The sequence below is a fragment of the Stomoxys calcitrans genome, chromosome 4, assembly GCF_963082655.1.
Source record: "Stomoxys calcitrans chromosome 4, idStoCalc2.1, whole genome shotgun sequence".
In the NCBI taxonomy this organism is placed as follows: domain Eukaryota; kingdom Metazoa; phylum Arthropoda; class Insecta; order Diptera; family Muscidae; genus Stomoxys; species Stomoxys calcitrans.
This window is the reverse complement of record NC_081555.1, coordinates 165,645,434-165,665,471: the sequence shown is the minus strand read 5'-3', so window position 1 is coordinate 165,665,471 and position 20,038 is coordinate 165,645,434. Positions and strand designations below refer to the sequence as shown.

At 37.1% G+C, this 20,038-nt stretch overlaps 1 protein-coding gene across 1 annotated transcript in view; it reads left to right on the top strand.

Annotated features, from left to right (window-relative positions):
- Positions 1-6,524: 6,524 nt before the first annotated feature.
- LOC106088468 (mucin-19-like) overlaps positions 6,525-20,038 on the top strand; it is a 471,415-nt gene continuing 457,901 nt past the window's right edge. The window contains exon 1 of the mRNA XM_059367357.1: positions 6,525-8,744. The gene's annotated coding sequence lies outside the window, so the exon portion shown is untranslated. The remainder of the gene's footprint in view (positions 8,745-20,038) is intronic.

Genomic DNA, 20,038 nt, shown 5'->3' with positions numbered 1-20,038 from the left:
ACTTGTATTCATTTCGAGAAAAGTGACAAAATAACAAAAATGTTTAAAATAGAAGAACAAAATTAAACATCCCACGGAAATTCATAAATAATAATAATTACAAATTAATATATATACAAAAATATTGTCTCGTAATGAAATGAAACATTTTCGGTGAGCATTTGCAACAGAGGAAAACGCATAAATTGGGATTAAAACGCAGCAAAACGCAAAAAACCAAAACTTTCTTCAGCAACAGCATCATCATCAACGTCACCAACACCAAGAGCGATTCATTTAGACGCAGTCCGGCATGTTGTGTTTCTCTGGCATAAATCACTCGACAATTTCGATTTTGTGTTTGCGCCTTGCTAAATGAAAATTCCACAAAGAAAAATTTGCTGTCGATATAAAAAAAATAATTGAATTGAATTTTTGGCTTGTTGTTGTTTTCCAAAATTTGGCATTTAGTCTACTCGGTGTGGAAAGTAAAACAAAAAAACAAAAAAAAATCAACAAATGAAAAATTTAGTCATTTTCGTTTTTGTTTACGATCAAAATAAATGTTCGCATAGTCATTAAATGCGTCATCTAGCCTCAATAAGTGCTCGTCAAAATCGAACTCGAATTTGTTATTTGTTACGGGCAAAGTACGCTTAAAAATTAAAACAGTTTTAGTTTTCGAAAATCAGAAAAAAAAAAAAATAAATTCGCGACGGTTTCATAACGCATTAAAAAGATATTCGCCTGGATATTTTAAGTGAAAGGCTTTTGATTAACGCACACATAATCGCTCAAACACTTGTGGATTCGGAATTGTAAAGGTAAGCTTAAATTTATAGTTAAATTTTTTACATCAACCTTTATTAAATATCACCAGAGGGAAGGTATATTTAGTTATCATCGCTTCGCTCCATCTTGCAAGGACCTTTCATTTGAGTGCCATATTGTCCCGATTGGTCTTTATGTCAGATTGGGGCTATTTTTGGGGATGGGTTTCCCTCAGACTAGTTCACCCATATTTGGATGTCTGTCACAGTGTTGTAGTCAACCTATATCTCTATTTGGTATTTTTAATGGTGAGGCGGCCATCAGATTCTTGATCCCACATTTCGATGTGGTGCCCGTACTTTATTCGTCAATACCTTTTATTTGGCTCCCATGTTGTTTTTATTATGACTTATTGTAATTTGGGGGACTTTGTGTTAGGGGAAGGAAGTGGTGTCTCCCAGTTTCTAGGGAACACATTTCTATATCAGACTAACCCGGGTCGTGTAAGTTTCCCGCTCCGCTGCGCCTTCTTTAACTCTCTTATATCTTTTTAGGGTGGGGATACATCGCCCTGAATGTGGATATCGAATTTGTGCCACTGTATCCTACGCCCCTTTAGGATGCTGAACTTCTGCGTTCATATCCTGGCGAGAACATCAAAAACAATTTGAAGCCGGGGTTATTCTCTCTTATTGCGGTACAATGTCCTGACATTTGCGAGGTGTCGCACTGCGGTACGCCGCTTGGACTCGGCTATAAAAAAGGTCCCTTATCTTTAAGTTTACACTTAAATCGGAAAGCACGCATTGATGTGTGGAATGTTTGCACCTGCGCGATTCATGGGCAAATTTTGACTCTACTCCCAAATGAAAAAAAAAAAAATGGAAAGAATGAGGGAAATGAGGGAAGGAGAGGGATACCACCTCAGACATTTCGACTCAAATATGGATATCAAATTCGTGCTCCACTCCCAAATTCCATTAATACGAGCCCCCTATTGTCATGGTCGGTAAATATGAACCGTTTGGAGGGTGTTTTGGGCCTGGCCACCGGCAGTTTGCCCTGAATACGGATATGAAGTTCAGCTTAGGGTATGCTTTGGAGCGTACCTCCAAACACTTGGGTCCAAAATTGGATATCAAATTCGTTTTCTACTCTCAAACATTTGAGTCCCATATTGTTATAATGGGTCAATAAACCTATTTGACGTATTTTTATGAGGAAAAGCATCACCTAGACGTGAACCCATATTTTATTGTCATACTCGTAATCTACTCCCAAATACCTTTCATTTGAGTCCCATATAGCGATGGTCGGCTAATATGTCCATTTGGGGGTGGGGCGACCTCCCATTACTTGGACCTAATTTTATATGCCATATTTGAAATCCACTGCCGAAGACTTTTCATTTGAGTCCCATATTGGTAGGAACGTCAAATATATCTGTTTAGGGGAGTTTTCGAGGTTGGGGAGGCCCGCTGGATACTTGGACCCAAATTTCAATATGATATTCGTTTTGTTGTCTTCAATACCTTTCATTTGATACCCATATTGTGCCCATCGGTTCACTTTTGGTTTTGGGTAACGTTTTTGGGGTAAGGAGGAGGGTCCGCCCCAACCAATATCTAAAAATTATATAGGCTATGTCTCCTTCCAGACGTACCTACACAATCTGTGAAAATTTTAAGAATATCGATTCAGCCGAGTTCCATATAGTCGTAATGGGTCTAATGCCCATTTGGGGCGTTGTTAGAGGGTGGGGTGACTCTCTATATTTCGATTTGATTTTGTAAGCCATATTCGTATTCTACTCCCAAATATCTTTCATTTGAGACACATATTTATATGGACGTTCAATTTGTCTGCTTTTAGACATTTTGGGATTATGGCGACTTCTTGGGCACTTCAAACCAATTTTTAATACCATATTCGTATTATGCTTTTTAATACCTTTCATTTGATACCCATATTGTCCTTATCGGTCCCCTTTTGATTTTGGGTGGTGTTTTTAGGGAAACGGGGAAGGTCCGTCCCCTTCCGATATCAATAAAATATAAGGCCAATTCCATCTTCTTGACTATATTCGTAATCTACTCCCGAATACCTTTCATTGGAGTCTCATATTGTCATGCTCGTCCAATAAACCTATTTTAGGGGTTTTGGAGTTGGGGAGGCTGCCCAGTTACTTGGATCCAATTTTTAATATAGGGTAGGGCGTTCCCCAGGATGCTTGAGCTAACATTTAGATATCGAATTCGCTTTTCTGGATTACTATTTATAAGAAATTAAACAAAATTTCGCTTAAATCGATTGAACGATTTCCGATAAATCTCATTTAAACAAAATGGAGTAAGGGGAGTGTCCGCCTCCCCTTTAGATATCGAAAATTTATTATTACAAGCCCATCCAAGCACGATTTGCCGTACCTTCTTCTATGATACACAGAACTAAAATTTCCGATATTTGAAATCTAAAGTTTAGGTCTCAAGGTTGTAATTTGACTTCAAAGGGGGAGTGCCCGTCTCCCCTTTACATAATGGAAATTTATTATTATTGGCCCACCCAAGCATGATTTGCTGTGCCTTCTTTTATGATACACAGAACGAAAATGTCCTATATTTGTAATCAAAACTTCTAGATCTCATGGTTGAAATTTAGCTTCAATAGTTTATATATATTCCACATTGTTGACATAAACAACTTGCCTAGCTTCTGATTGTTCCGACCGTTTTAAGACCTCATAGATTAGGAGGGCATCCAAACGCTTTTTTTCTTGTTTAAATTAAATTATTGTGGTACCTATGTGTAATTTAGAGAATATTCTTAAGCGAAAACCCCTAGAATGAACCTTTTTCTATAGTCTCGTCTTCCTTTGCTCAATCATTTTTTTCCTTATACTGTGTTGAACAGGCCTAAAAACAAAAGGGATATCTCTTGATTCATCAGGTGTATCAAAAACGAATCTCTGGAATTATTTTTTTAACTCAATGACACAAACAAATTGTTATGTCCCAACACATTTCATTTAATTTTGTAACATTTTTTTTCCCCACAACCTACATTTTGTCTTCTTCCTCTTCTTTAGCCCAATATATGTTACTTAACACCAAACACTGCAGAACTTTTGTTAAATATGTTATCAAACTCATCTCCAAATAATTTTTTTCCTCTTTTTCTCTTCTCATTTTTTTTTTTCAGGAGACCCGTTACAGCTCCTTAAAGCACAAAAGAAAAACCACCCAGCTACAACAAAAAACCCACCAAAAATAACTGGAACAACACCACCACCCGAAGTGAAAAAACCCATCATCGTACAATTTTTTTCTTCTTCAGCCCCCAAACCCACCCCAACAATTTCGGTGGTACGATTTTTTAAATTGAAAATTTACGAAAATACTTAAAAAAAGAAATCAACACGACAGAGAACTACAATTTCAAAAAAAAAACAAGAAAAATACAACAAAATTTCATTTCCGGTTTTTTAAAGAAAACTTAGCTGCTCTTCAAACCAGCAAGAACTCAATTGGTGGTGGTAAAGAACAGAGGCAGCAGTGCTAAGGAAACGAAAGAAAAAATCAAAACAAAACAAAAATATCGAACAGAATATTTGCAGTAAGCAAAGCAGCAACAGCAATTGCTCTTCCAAAAAAAAAAAAAACAAGTGGAATACAACAACAATAACATTGTACACAGTTGAAATACAACAACAGTGGCAACTTTAATTGGTCTGAACACAACCAAAAAAAAAAAACAGCCAGCCATTTAGCCAGCCACGCACACCTTGCTGCATAAAGAGCTGCTATACAACACCAACCCACCCACCCAACACCCCTTTTTAGCAACGGTAAATGGATTTTTAACGCTCACACTATTGAGTTTCAAGTGCCAATTGTTGGTGTTAGCTTCACTCAAGAGTTGCCGCATTACACCACAGCTGTATTTATTTTGAGTGTTTTCCTCTAATCATCCATCATCTAGTAAGGTGAGTGCATGAGTGAGAATTGCCAAACAGAGCGAAAGAGTAGTTGTTGTTGCGTTATGCCAGCCCCACACAAACTCACCACAAACATGCTCAAACCCACACACGTGGGGTAAATGCGGTTTTAAGATGATGCGAATATGGGAAGGGGGTGGTCTGATGTTTGTTTGATTTTGTGTTTGCCTTCTTTGCGGAAATTTATTAAGGCAATCATCCCAGAGATTTCTTTCATTTTGTGTACTTTCATATAATGTGGATGATTTTTTCATAGCCTTTTGCTTTCATATTGGGTTTCAATGAATTGTTGCCGCTGTGGTGGGTTTGATAAGGATTTTTTTGGGATGGCTTCAACAAAAGGCAAGTAAAGGAATTTGTTTGGTGGTTGGTTGCTTGTTGGTATTTGTAAATGTAGGCTTATGTTAATGCGAAAAGTTCTGACCCTACCTAGTAGTTCATCGAAAATGTCTTTTTGAAATTTTAAAAAAACTGCGATTTTTTTAAAGCTTAGCGAAAAGATTTCTCTGCAAAGTCGACATCTTAATTTTATAGCCGAACCGCTTACAAATTACTTCGAGGTGAACCCCATATCTGGAGCGTTTACATATCATTGGCTCTACGCATTTATACTTTACGTCGCTGCGTCCAGAAGTAACCATGGCCTGTTACCATCTGTGTAACTAAATAATTGACGTCGCCATGTTCCCTATCTCTCTACAGCCGCACTTCGGGAATAAAGGCCTAAATAAAATGAGCGTTTTGAGGAGCGTCGGGTTGAAAAATGCAACTCTGCAAACAAATTAAAAAAAAGAGACTCACTAAAGTTAAACAATTTTTAGCTTTGACGATCAAAAACACAACTTCACGTGTGGCAACACATAATGACGCTCACTTTTAAACGTCAAAGTTGAAAATTTTTTAACTTTTCCGAATTGCTTCTGTGGAATTTGTGTGCAGTTTTGCAACGCGAATACTTCTCTCGTATGACCCTTGTCCGTTTGAATCTCTTCCATCTGGGGGTTGCAACATGGTCTTTAAGTCTATCGGGATCATTCCAGGTGGAAAGGGAGCTGCGGACTGTTCTTAGTATTAGGATGTAATACTTAGATCTGTCGTTCTCTGTATCGAGAGCAGGAATTCCTTGCGACATTTCGTCTGCATTGTCTGGGTACATATTTCGCTCCCTTGTGATGGCGCTCTAGAACCGTAGTTTTATCAACCGATCCAAGCATGCCAGCCGTACCCACCAGACTGGCCGCATGGGAATGGGTATGTGGGATTACCCTTGCCTTTTCTTATGGGACCAGCTTTTGTTTCTTTCCTAACTCCGGAAAAAACCATACTGTATGCACCTATTGAGCATTCTTAGAAGAAAATGCGGTCTGTTTTCGGCTACCGGTCTAATGATCTACGCTGGTATTCCCTTGGGACTGGTGCTTTTCTAGTCTTTCTTTGGCTTCTTTGTCGCGAAGGGCTAACGTTGTCTGTGGGCTCTTCACAATCTTCATCTTCTCTAATGCCACATCGTGGGAAGTGTGTTTGGACCATCTTTCTGCCGTCCACCTTCAACTTTAGGATTCGTGTACCGAGTTTCTCCATTACAACTTTGTATCCGAGCCCCAAGGGCTTTGGTCTTCTTTCAACTCCAACCACTTTCCTTTTTTTTGCTTCTATCCATTGCGACAGCGAGTATCATTTTTGTTATTCTGTATTGAGCGTGTCCTGTCTCAGCCGAACTTCGGCGGTTAGCTCTCGTGTATTGCCGTCTAGGAGTTTGAAAGCAATCAAATAGTCAAGAGTAGGTGTAAATTGTTAACAAACATTTCATACGGGTAAATAAAAAACAGCGGATGTTATCGCCAGAGGCTAGCGGCAAAGGAGTATCATATGAAAAACAGCTTGATGCTGACTCTCTGTTTGGTTTAGACTCATACTTTGATACAGTTGCTTTGTTGCTCAGCTATGGTGTTGGTCCACCATGGTACTGAGTTTACATTTCCCTTAGCCGTCTAATTCTTGCCATGGATTTATTACATCCGCTCTACATGATGCCCTTTACATGTCCCACAGTTGGGGGAATTTCTGGTGCATTCATTACTCATTGGTGCATTCATTATTCATTGGTGCATTCATTACTTGGCAGCTAATTTCCGGAAGAAGTTAATCATATTCCATTTCCTTGTCATAGTCATTATCCATTGACTGGGTTGCTTCCAGTATTAAGGAAGAATATGATCGTTTGCATATTGATTCCTTATAAAGTTCTTTGCTTTCTTCGTTACCATACGCAGGTGAATTTTGCTTTAATTTATCATACCTACCTCTTTGCCGACATAATATTGCGCAACTTTATTTAGTTCCTGTTACACATGTTTATCCATAAGCTCTCTATCTCTTTGCCCTACCTCACAAAGGCATTTGCCTAAGTAAGCTCTCACTCTCGCTCTTTCTCTTTTTCTTGTACCAACTCTCTCGCTCTCATTACACTTGTTTGCCAGTAACTTAGTATCCTCCACATTGCCACAGAGTTGGCAATTTGCAAAGATGAAAAAAAAGAAACAAAACAAAATCAAGCAACAACAACTAGGGCTACAATAAAATCCCCCACAAAAATCTCTTAAAACTGCAAAGAGCAGAAACAAAACAACAGTTATGTTTGCTTAATTTAACTGATGTGAGTGTGTGTGTGTAAGTATGTGCAAAAGTAAGCATACAAATAGTAGTGGTAGACCAACGAAGAAGACCAGAAGTATTGTGGAGCATCGTGGAGCCGCCAACGTCACCAACGCCGCCCTAGCCGCAGTATTACAAAAACACAAACACTCACACAGCAGTCAGCAGAAATAATAATTGAAAGGATAGTAAGCAAACTAGGCAGTCATTTAGTCAGTCATTCAGCCAACAGTTTTGCTGTTGTTGTTGTAGCTGTTGGCATTTTGTATGCGCCTCCACAGGCCACCAATCACAATCACAACGATAACAGAGAACACAAATCACAACATCAAATTCTCCCCACTAGGAGAATAAAACCACTAGACGAGACGCAACGCAACGCGACGCGAGTAACCAAAAGAGTTTACACAGTTTAAAGGCCCCAAGTAGCGGTATTGGCAAATAGTTTCATTTAGCAAATCGTCTGAAAAAGTTAACGCACCCAAAGGCCAAGAGCAGCAAACCAAAAAAATAAAACGGGGAAAAAATCAAAATAAAATCTCTGAAAATCTCAAAATCGTTTGTGTTTGTTTAACAAATAAAAATAAAAGCTGGAATCGGTCGATTTGGTGGATAAGGCAAAACCAAAACAAAAAAAAAAGAAATAAAATAAAAAGAAAAAAGCAAAGTGAAGTGAAGTGAGAAAAAATAAGTGTTAAAAGAGGAAAAGTATCAAATATCCCATAAGGAAATTTCCTTAAAAATGATAAAACGGCTTTTTTGAAAAGTGTTGGTTTGTTAAGAAGAAAATTTAAAGTGATTGCTCAAAAAAAATCATTTTTATTGGCCATGTGATTTTTCTCTCCTCTGCCAAAAAGAAATCCTTGAGAAAAATCTTTACTTTAAAAGTGTAAAGTGTGTGTGTTTTGTTTTTGTTGTTAGTGGTCAGTTGTCACAACAACTAGATGGTTGTTATTGTCTTCATACAGCCTTGGTAAAGGAATTTTATGGCATTACCTTATACTCGCATCCGCATTGGGAGGAGAACATCGCAGCTACTCGTTATACTATAGGCCTGCCAGTGTTTTCATTTTTATTTGTGTGTCTCTCAGCTGTGCTTTAAGGATTGCCAACATCTCACGGCAATCAAAAAGTGAAAAAAAAACAGCATCGTCATCGTTGTTGTCGTCATCAACATCGTTATCATTGAAACAACCACACGGAAAAGCCATCATCAACATCATTATCATCATCATCATCATCGTTGTAATTTGCTGCAATAGCAACACAGAAACACCAACTCGTCACCATCAATAGCAGCAGCAGCAGCAGCACACACGTTGCTCATTTACATCCACAATATAAGGTGAGTAGTCCATGTTATTTTCTTCTCTCGTTGCTGTTGTTGTTATTTTCAAATTATATAAGTTTTCCTTTTATGATGTTATCTTCCATAAAATTGCGGGTTTCTTTTATCACATTCTCCTCAGTCACCTCCCCCTACATTAACCTCTTACCCTACATAAGTTTGGCAAAATTTTTTTTGCTCATGCTTGTGTTTTTTGTTTTTATCTGTTTCGTTGTTGTTGTGTTGTTTTTGCTTTACATATTTGTAATTTGATACAAATTTTTTGGTCTTGAATATTTGTTGTCAACCCTGGCCCAACAGACCCGACCCGACTAGAACAGCACGGCACAGAATAAACCACACCACAACAACAAATCATTTGTTTCTCGCCTTTGGGTTTTGACTTTTCTTTATATACACACTTACATACATACGTATATATGTATGTGTATAGGCATATCTAAATGTACATGTGTGGATTTTTTTTTGTGTATAAACAAATGTTCACATAAACATGTGCAAAAAATCCGTAAAAGATTTTCCTTTCATGTTAAGCCAAAATTTTATGTTTTTTCACGAGTTGGATACCCTACACATGGGGTGTACGATAGCCCGACTCAAAAGAGTTTGAATCATGAAATAGGAACAGTAGTCATCTTAAAGCCTAAGAAGTATAAACAGAAAATTGGTTTATTGTTCATGAGCTAAAGAAATCGATTTGGTGCGAGCAAAGTTTAATATGAAATATGACTAGCACAGCCACAAACCACTATTTAAAGAGAGCAAGGGAGAAATAATAGGGGGTTATCATTTCCCTGTGAATACTTAAAGATCAAGCATTGCATTTTCTTCTTCTCCTAAAAGTCAGAGTGTTGCGCTTTGTATATTTAAAGGTTCCTTATAGACTTTAACAGCATGTAGAGCCCTCCAGTGAAAATAGGGGGCTCTACACGACACCCCAGTGAAAAAATAGTTCTTTAATTTTTGATATCTAAAGAGGGGAAATTCTAGCCGTAAACAAAAACGCTATATCTGAGATGGCTGCACTGTTTAAATCGAAACTTTGTTTGCACACTTATGGTTACCCAAAAACACCAATTTGGTATACAACTTGACTTAAATGGGTGGCTGGAAGGTTGAGGCAAATAAGTACACAAATGATAGGTTTTTTAAAGTAGAATAGGAATTTGAAGTTATTACTGGGAGTCACGAATGGGGGCTTGTTACCCCTCAAAAAAAAAAAAAAAAATTCCATAAAAGGACATGTAGGCCAATTGGGAAAGTATTTTGTTCGAATAAAAGTGTTTTGGGAGTAGAGTACGAATTGAAAATTATTATTTGGAATCAAGAGCGTAAGGCCGCCCAGCCCGGTCGGGACAATATGGGACTTAGGTTAGGTAAAAAAAAGAGGGTGCAGATATTAATCTGGAAAGTATTAGGCTCAAATGAAAGGATTTAGAGAGTAGAGCACGAAAATAATTATTTAGAATCAAGAGAGTTGGGGCCGCTAAGTTCGATCGGGAAAAATGAACGGTCTCTGTTAGTAGAATACGCATCTAATATTTAAAGGGACCCATAACTTTGGGTGTCGTCCCCGCAACAAAGTTCGGATGCAAGCTAATTGCGAATGTGAGCCAAGCGCGAATGCAAGCTAAGTGCGGAAACGAGCAAAGCGCGGATACAACTGGCTGCGGATGCAAAAAGGTGCGGATGCAATTAGGTGCGGATGCAAATGAAGTGCAGGGTAAATTCCTGGAGCTATGTCAGGACAATAGCTACCACTTAAACCTGTTTTTCTCTAGAACCTTCGAGTTCACACTTCGAGTTCAGTGAATGAACTATTGTAGTTCGGTGTATGAATTAGTTCAGTGAATGAATTAGTTCAGTGAATGAACTAGTTCTGTGAATGAACTAGTTCAGAGAATGAACTAGTTCAGAGAATGAACTAGTTCAGAGAATGAACTAGTTCAGCGAATGAAGTAGTTCAGTAAATAATTTAGTTCAATGAATGAACTAGTTCAGTAAATAATTTAGTTCAGAGAATTAACGAGTTCAGTGAATGAACTAGTTCAGTGAATGAACTAGTTCAGTGAATTAACGAGTTCAGTGAATGAACTAGTTCAGTGAATGAACTAGTTCAATGCATGAACTAGTTCAGTGAATGAACTAGTTCAATGAACAATGAATTACAGAGAGAATTCTTATTTCGCCCGAACCGTTCTTCCCATCCACTATGACATCCAGAGATTTAAGACAAGTGCCAACACTCACTACTTCCTTTCAGTGCATGAACTAGTTCAGTGAATAAACTAGTGCAGTGAATGAACTAGTTCAGTGAATGAACTAGTTCAGTGAATGAACTAGTTCAGTGAATGACCTAGTTCAGTGAATGAACTAGTTCAGTGAATGAACTAGTTCAGTGAATGAACTAGTTTAGTGAATGAACTAGTTCAGTAAATGAACTAGTTCAGTGAATGAATTAGTTCAGTGAATGAACTAGTTCGGTGAATGAACTAGTTCAGTGAATGAACTAGTTCAGTGAATGAACTAGTTCAGTGAATGAACTAGGTCAGTGAATGAACTAGTTCAATGAATGAACTAGTTCAGTGAAATGCATTACAGAGAGGATTCTTATTTCGCCCGAACCGTTCTTCCCATCCACTATGACATTCAGAGATTTAAGACAAGTGCCAACATCCACTACTTCCTTTCAGTGCATGAGCTAGCTCAGTGAATTAACTAGTTCACAGAATGATCTAGTTCAGTGAATGAATTAGTTCAGTGAATGAACTAGTTCAGTGAATGAATCAGTGAATGAACTAGTTCAGTGAATGAACTTGTTCAGTGAATGAACTAGTTCAGTGAATGAAATAGTTCAGTGAATGAATAAGTTCAGGGAATGAACTAAAATCAACTGAGCAGTAGTTTAAATGAACGGCATAGCTCTACACTACACTTCTTTCTATATACAACTAATCTTGATATGATGGAAGTTCCTACTCTTTTTGTAAAAAGTAGCTCACATGTATGTAGGTAAACAAAAATTCGTTTTCCTCTGCCAACGGCAAAAAGGAATTTTAATTTCGTTTGTTTGCCATTTGACTTTCGTGCTGATAATGATGATGACGTCGACAACCGCAACACATACGGACAACAGCAATGATGATGATAGTGTGCCGACGCTTTTCTTAATCCTAAAGCCGCTTTGACTTTTCTAGTTGTTGTTTTTATTTTTTCTGACTTTGATACAATATATTCTTCCTTTAAGTCCTGCTATTTATTGAAATCGTGTTGTTACCATATAAAGCACATGACTTTGTGTTGCCCACTTTTCTCTCAATCTATACATTTGCACACATATTCACATAAAAATGTGTATCAAACTACATGTGAGCAAATGTATACGTATGTGTGTTTATATGGATTTATTAAAGTGTAAAAGTACATCGGCATGTTCATTAATACATGTATACTTGTATACAACCACCAAAGTCATACGTTATGTTTGCTTTCACTTGTTCCCAGTCAAATTGCGTGTTTTATTAAAACAAAAGAAACAAAAAATGAGAGAAAAATTATACACACTTACATGCATAGAAGAGACCTACATACGTGTAACATAGGGTGTTTCAAAATGTTTTTTTAAATAACAGGATTATTTGGCGCCTATATGAAGCTATTTCCAAATATGGTCTGATCTGGACAATACTTTGCGCTGCAGTCGGAGGATTTAACACAACTCATAGTTAAAAATTTCAGCGAAATTGGATAATAAATACCACCTTTTGTGAACTTCAGAGCTTAAAACGGGAGACCGGTTTAACTTGCAGCTATGGATAGCAAGTTAAAGCGTGAAAGGTTCGGCCGGGCCGAATCTTATATACCCTCCACCATAGATCGCATTTGTCAAGTTCTTCGAATTACTTTTTCAAATATATATGAGCTATATGAAATTATAGACTGACATGGATCGTACAATTCATAGAAAAATATCACCTCGAAAATTTCTGGCAGAGAGAAACTCAAATTGAGAGATCGGATTATATGGTAGCTATAACAGGTTATGAACCGGTTTAGATTATACTTGGCGCAGTTGTTGTAAGTCATACCAAAACGAAATCCAGGAGTGGTAAAGGCCAAATAAGCCCATTTTTATGCCCTATTGTAAGTCATACCAAAATGACATCCGGGAGTGGTATAGGCCAAATAAGCCCATTTTTATACCCTCCACCACAGGATGGTGGACATTTTAAATCGATCCAGCCATGTCCATCCGTCTGTCTGTCGAAAGCACGCTATCTTTCGAAGGAGTAAAGCTAGCCGCTTGAAATTTTGCACAAATACTACTTATTATTGTAGGTCGGTTGGGATTGTAAATGGGCCATATCGATCCATATTTCGATATAGCTGCCATATAAACCGATCTTGGATCTTGACTCCTTGGGCCACTAGAGGGAGCAGTTCTTATCCGATTTGACTGAAATTTTGCATGAGGTATTTCGTAATGATTTCCAACACCTGTGCTGAGTATGGTTCAAATCGGCCCAAAACCTGATATAGCTGTTATACAGACCGATCTGGGGTCTAGACTTCTTTAGCCTCTAGAGAGCGCAATTCCTATCTGATTTGGCTGAATATTTGCATGAGATGTTTCATTATAACTTCCAACAACTGTGTCAAGTATGGTTAAAATTGGTTTATAACCTGATATAGCTGTCATATAAACCGATCTTGAATCTTGACTTTTTGAGCCACTATATGGCGAAATTCTTATCTGATTTGGCTGAAATTTTGTACTAGGTGTTTTTTTATGACTTCTAACAACTGTGCCAAATATGGTTCAAATCGATCCATAATCTGATATAGCTGTCATATAAACCGAGCTGAGGTCTTGTCTTCTTGAGCCTCTAGAGGGCACAATTCTCATTCGATTTGGCTGAAACATTGTACGTTATGTCGTTATGTCTTTCAACAACTGTGCTGAGCATGGTTTAAATTGGTCCATTACCTGATATAGCTGCCATATATACCGATCTTAAATCTTGCTGCTGAGTATGGTTTAAATCGGTCCATTACCTGTTATAGCTGCCATATATACCGATCTTGAATCTTGACTTCTTAAGCCACTGGAGAGCACAATTCTTTTCCGATTAGGCTGAAATTTTGAATGATGTGTTTTGTTATGTCTTCCAATAATTGTGTCAAATACGGTTTTAATCGGTCCATAACCTGATATAGCTGTCATATAAACCGATCTGGGATTTTGACTTTTGGAGCCTCCAGAGGGCGCAATTATTATCCGATTTGGCTGACATTTTGTACAACGGCTTCTCCCACGACTTTCAACATACGTGTCAAATATGGTCTGAAGCCTGATACAGCTCCCATATGAACCGATCCACCTATTTTACTTCTTGAACATTTTACCCAACGACTTCTTCATGGTCTCCGAAATTCAACTCAATTATGGTCCGAATCGGCCCATAACTTGATATATCTCCAATGACAAAGCAATTCTTTTCTTTTATACTTTGTTTGCCTAAAAAGAGATATCGGGAAAAGAACTCGACAAATGCGATCCATGGTGGAGGGTATATAAGATTCGGCCGGCCAAAATTAGCATGCTTTTACTTGTTTTTATACCACCACCATAGGTCGTTTGTAACACCTTGAACACCATATGATCCTGTCTGGACAATACTTGGCATGGATGTCGAGTGGTCGAACACAACTCACTTTTTCGAATTTCAATGAAATCGGATAATAAAAACACCTTTTATGAGCTCAAGGCCTCAAATCAGAAGATTGGTTTATACGACAGCTACATCCAAATATGGTTCGTTCTGTTAGGACAAAGAGTTTCTTCCGTGTAGATTTCAAATAATCAAAAATGTATACGATCCCCTCTAAGATGCCTTTACTCAACATCATGAATATCCTCATGTGGTTGTTCATATATCCTTTGGAACTACTAACTCTATGTGCTGTTTGTTATTATGACAGTTGTTATTGCGATTGTGTTTGACTTTTGTTTTTATGACAATGGATAGGGACAACACGCAAATACATATTTAGTTGTTGTTTATTTGTTTGTTTCCATATCACGGTTTGAACAGGATAAACAGAAACGGAAACAAGCGTCAGCCAGGCAATGTGGTCTACTAAAGATACATCTTTCCATTTCATAGCAATTCTTTTGAAGTGTCTTTCATATGTGCAGGACGTTAAAGTAAAACTTTATTAAATAAGTAGGAGTAATTTTTTTTGAGAAAAAAAGGTTGTATTTTCTTATTTAAATATAAGCAGGCCACTCTTTTCTGCTTTGCGAATGGTTGTGAAAAACTTAAAATTTGTTTAAACTTGCAAATGCAAATTTGCCCGTGAACATTCCATTAAGGAAAAGGGACAAACTTCTCACGTATCAATGAGTGCTGTCCGATTCAAGTTTAATCTCAATGATAAGGGACCTCCTTTTTATAGCCGAGTCCGAACGGCGGGCCGCAGTGCTGCCGTACCATTTTATAAAATGGCATAATTCCTCCCAAATGTCGCCAGCATTAGGAGGGAATAACCATCGCTGAAAATTTTTTCTGAGGTTTTCGCCAGGATTCGAACCCAGACTTTCAGCGTCAAACTCGGAAATGCTTACCTCTGCGCTACGATGGCCTCCAAAGTTTAAACTTATTGACCGAATTTTTTTTTGTACAAACACAATCTTGGCTTCATATTACACTAGCACTAATTGTTTATAACTGTTTCTTTAGCATAAAAAACTTTTTTTTTTATTAATTTTTTTTTTTATATTTTTCTTTAATTTTTTTATATAAATTTAAACATGTGTCCATGTGAAAATTGGGATTTTGTACCAGCCCATAAGCTTTTTAGCTATATGCTGTTCTTGACCTCCTCCCTAACTACATATAAAACATTTATAATCCCACTTTTGCTCTCTCGCTATCGCTATCTCTATCTCTCGCCCACCTTCTCATACTCATCATAAATTATCCATACATTGTAGTTTTTTTTTATCTGCTTCCACTTGTTATAATAAATAGAAAGAATTATGTGTGATTTTTTGTCGGCTCTTGTTGGTAATTGGAGTGTGAGATTTGTTTACGTTTGCTTTTTGCACTCCCACGCACACTTCCCTGTTTGCTCTTCTCTCCCACTCCCACTCCCACTCCCACTCCCACTCTCTCACTCTCAATCTCTGCTTCCTTGCTTGCGCTCACTTTATGCTTATCGGCCCCCATGGATATTGTTTTTTATACACACTGTTACTGATTAATCGTTGTATTGTTGTTGCAATATGGATGAAAAAAAGTAAATATTTTGGTATGGTAGTGTTGCCAAACAACATATATGTGTATCAGGTTCACAAGTGATGCCACTTAACACTTTTGTTGAAATATTTATCTCAAACTCAATGTGATAACACATAAATAGATTATCTGGAAGTATTTATGCGAAAGAGTTCAATGACAGCTTGATGGAATGGGTAATGGGAAAGCAAGGCAAAAAGGAAGAATGGAGTCTCACCTCTTTTTAATTGGAATTTAACGGCCTTATTCATAAAACTCAATGAAGCCTTCAAATAGGTTTGACAGATTTACTTTACAGAACGGTAAAATGAGTAGAACTGTCAAACAAACTCATTTTAAGGCTTCATTAAGTATTGTGAATGCGACCATTAACGTGTAAAGCTAAATATTGGGTCATAGAATGTTTGGTAACTAATAAAGGGTGATTTTTTTGAGGTTAGGATTTTCATGCATTAGTATTTGACAGATCACGTGGGATTTCAGACATGGTGTCAAAGAGAAAGATGCTCAGTATGCTTTGACATTTCATCATGAATAGACTTACTAACGAGCAACGCTTGCAAATCATTGAATTTTATTACCAAAATCAGTGTTCGGTTCGAAATGTGTTCATTCACCGTAACGTTGCGTCCAACAGCATCTTTGAAAAAATACGGTCCAATGATTCCACCAGCGTACAAACCACACCAAACAGTGCATTTTTCGGGATGCATGGGCAGTTCTTGAACGGCTTCTGGTTGCTCTTCACTCCAAATGCGGCAATTTTGCTTATTTACGTAGCCATTCAACCAGAAATGAGCCTCATCGCTGAACAAAATTTGTCAAAATTTGAACACATTTCGAACCGAAATGTGAAATGTCAAAGCATACTGAGCATCTTTCTCTTTGACACCATGTCTGAAATCCCACGTGATCTGTCAAATACTAATGCATGAAAATCCTAACCTCAAAAAAATCATCCTTTATTTAAAGTTTGGTACCACTAACTACTACATCTTACTACAGCGGTCAAAAAAAGTATTCATCATTAGCAAAATTGATAATAAATTCACTTATTTTGGGTAATTGAAGAAAATTTAAAGTAAACAAATAATGCAGTTTTATGCAATAGTTTATTTTTCGTAATATGTTTTAAAATAAATTCAAAAAATAAATTTAATTAGCTCAAAAAATGCAATTTTATATAATAACACCAAAAACAGAACAAAAAAAGTATTCATCATTGATGTGCTATCATCAAAGTCAAATTCAAATATTATTTGGGAATCCCCCTTTTCTGTTTTATTTAGTAAAGGAGGCTTTGCCCTTGACAGCAAATATTTAATTTCATTGAAAATATAGTTTTTGTCAAAATGGGTCGTAAGCAAAACGAGGTTTCTGATGAGGTAAAAGTTTTGATAATAAAACACCACAGGAATGGTTTAACTCAAAAAACTATCAGTGAAATATTAAATAGACCACGATCTACTATACAATCCATCATCAGAAAGTGGACAGAAACGAAAACTGTTGACAATAAACCAAGATCTGGTCGACCAAAAGCACTTTCAGTTGGAGATGTGCGTTGGCTAGTGCGGCAAGTTCAGAAAACTCCGAAGACAAATGCGACCATTCTTCGTAAAAACACTATGGAATATTTAGGGAAGGAAGTTACTACACAAACAATTCGAAATACACTCAAAAGGCATAGTCACAGAGGAAGAACTGCACGTAAGAAGCCCTTTATAAATAAAATAAACCGAGTGAAAAGGCTAAACTTCGCAAAAATGTATGTAAAACAGCCCGAATCATTTTGGAAAACAGTCATTTTTGCAGACGAGAGCAAGTTTAATCTTTTTGGGTGCGATGGAAAGGTCATAGTGTACAGAAAACCAAATACAGAGCTTGAAGAACGAAACACAGTTGCTACTGTAAAACATGGTGGAGGTGGTTTAATGGTTTGGGGGTGTATGGCGGCTTCAGGAGCGGGAAATCTTGAAATTATTAATGGAGTAATGGATCATAAGTATTACATTGACATTTTAAAGAGGAATTTAAAAGATAGTGCTGTAAAACTTGGGCTTGGTAATAACTTTCAATATTATCAAGATAATGACCCCAAACATTCTGCTTTAAATACCAAGATGTGGATGCTGTATAACTGCCCCAAAGTCATTAAAACTCCTCCTCAAAGTCCCGACTTGAACCCAATTGAACATCTTTGGGAACATCTCGAACGCAAATTGAGAACGCGCAATTTTTCGAGCAAGGGTCAAATGCAACAGGTGATAATGGAGGAATGGACTAATATAGACCAAAATATAACCGCTAAATTAGTCCAATCGATGTCAAACCGTTTAAAAGAAGTTATAAGACGCGGTGGTCGAATAACAAAGTATTAATTTTTTTAAATTATGTTATTTATTTTTTTGTTTTTTTGCAATGATGAATACTTTTTTTGTTTAATTTTTTGTGTTCAGCTGTAAAATGGCCCTTTTTGTTCCAATAAATACTATTTTTTTCTTTAAAAACAATGAAATTGTGTACATATATATCACACAAGCACTACTGCATCATTAGTTTAATATGTTTTTATTCCAATTGTCTTTTGTAGACTTATTAAAAAAAAACATTGAATGATGAATACTTTTTTTGACCGCTGTATCAGGTTATAGACCGATTTGGACCGTATTAAACAGAGTTGTTGAACTTACTTTACTTTAGCTATGACAGAATATTTCTTCCACTAGCCGAACGTAGAATAGCGTTCTAAGCACCTCGATCTTCTGCGCTCATTCTAAAATTTCTGACACCAAGTTTCGAGGTGTCTCCCACCACTTGATCTTTACATCGGGTTTTTGGTCTTCCCGGTTTGCGTGTACCACCGTGTTTGCCTTCAAAAGACTTCTTTGCTGGTGCTTCTTCATCCATTCTGACAACATGACCTAGCCAACGCAGCCGTTGTATTTTGATGCGTGTAACTATGCTATCGTCGTCATACAGCTCATACAGCTCGTGGTTCATACGTCGCCTATATTCTCCAGAGTTGTTGAAAGTCATAACAAAACACTTTTTACAAAATTTTAGGTAAATCGGACAAAAATTCCGGCTTTCAGGGCCTCAAGAAGTAAAAATGGGATATCGGTTTATATAAGAGCCATATCCAAATCTGAACCGATATGTCCCATCTGCAATCCTCAACGTCCTACATCAACTCTAAGAAACTGTGCAAAATTTCAAGCGGCTACCTTTCGTCAGACGGACGGTCGGACGGACATGGCTAGATCGACTCCGGATGTCGAGACGATCAAGAATATATATTCTTTATGGGACCCTAGATGAATATTTCGAGGTGTTACAAACAGAATGACTAGATTAGTTTATCCCCATCCTATGGGTATAAGAAAATAGAAACAAAATTCATATATAAAAGCACTCTTTCCTTTAATAACTATTTTTCCTTTTAACTCCTCAAATAGTTTTTTTTCCCAAGTTCCCTCAAACTTTTGTTGCCATTTATTTGCAAACATATTGTTATCCCAAGAGAATTAGCTAAAACAAAAATATTAACGTTGACATTTTGTCTTTGACAAATTCATAATAATTCATCAGTAAATCAGCTTAACAACATAATATTATTATCCTTGACAAGGACTTTGGGCGCATAAGTATGCTAATAAAGTGATATTTAAATATTATTAAAAATAATAACGAAATATTTACCATGACATCAGCCAATGGCTTGTCATTATCTACTTTAACCTTCATCAAATATAACCACACACACACACACACACACACACACACAATTACACAGCCACACTCATAGACACAGTTGGTTGCGGTCGCTCCCCTTATTATTTAATTGGCATTTTTCAAGAAATATGTAAATGCAGAAACATTTTCATCAAAATATTTACTTTAATGGAAAAAGGGCTCGTGAAGTCAATGACTTTTCACCTCAATAAACACAACGAAAAATTCCCCAACTGTAAATGGCGCCAATAACAA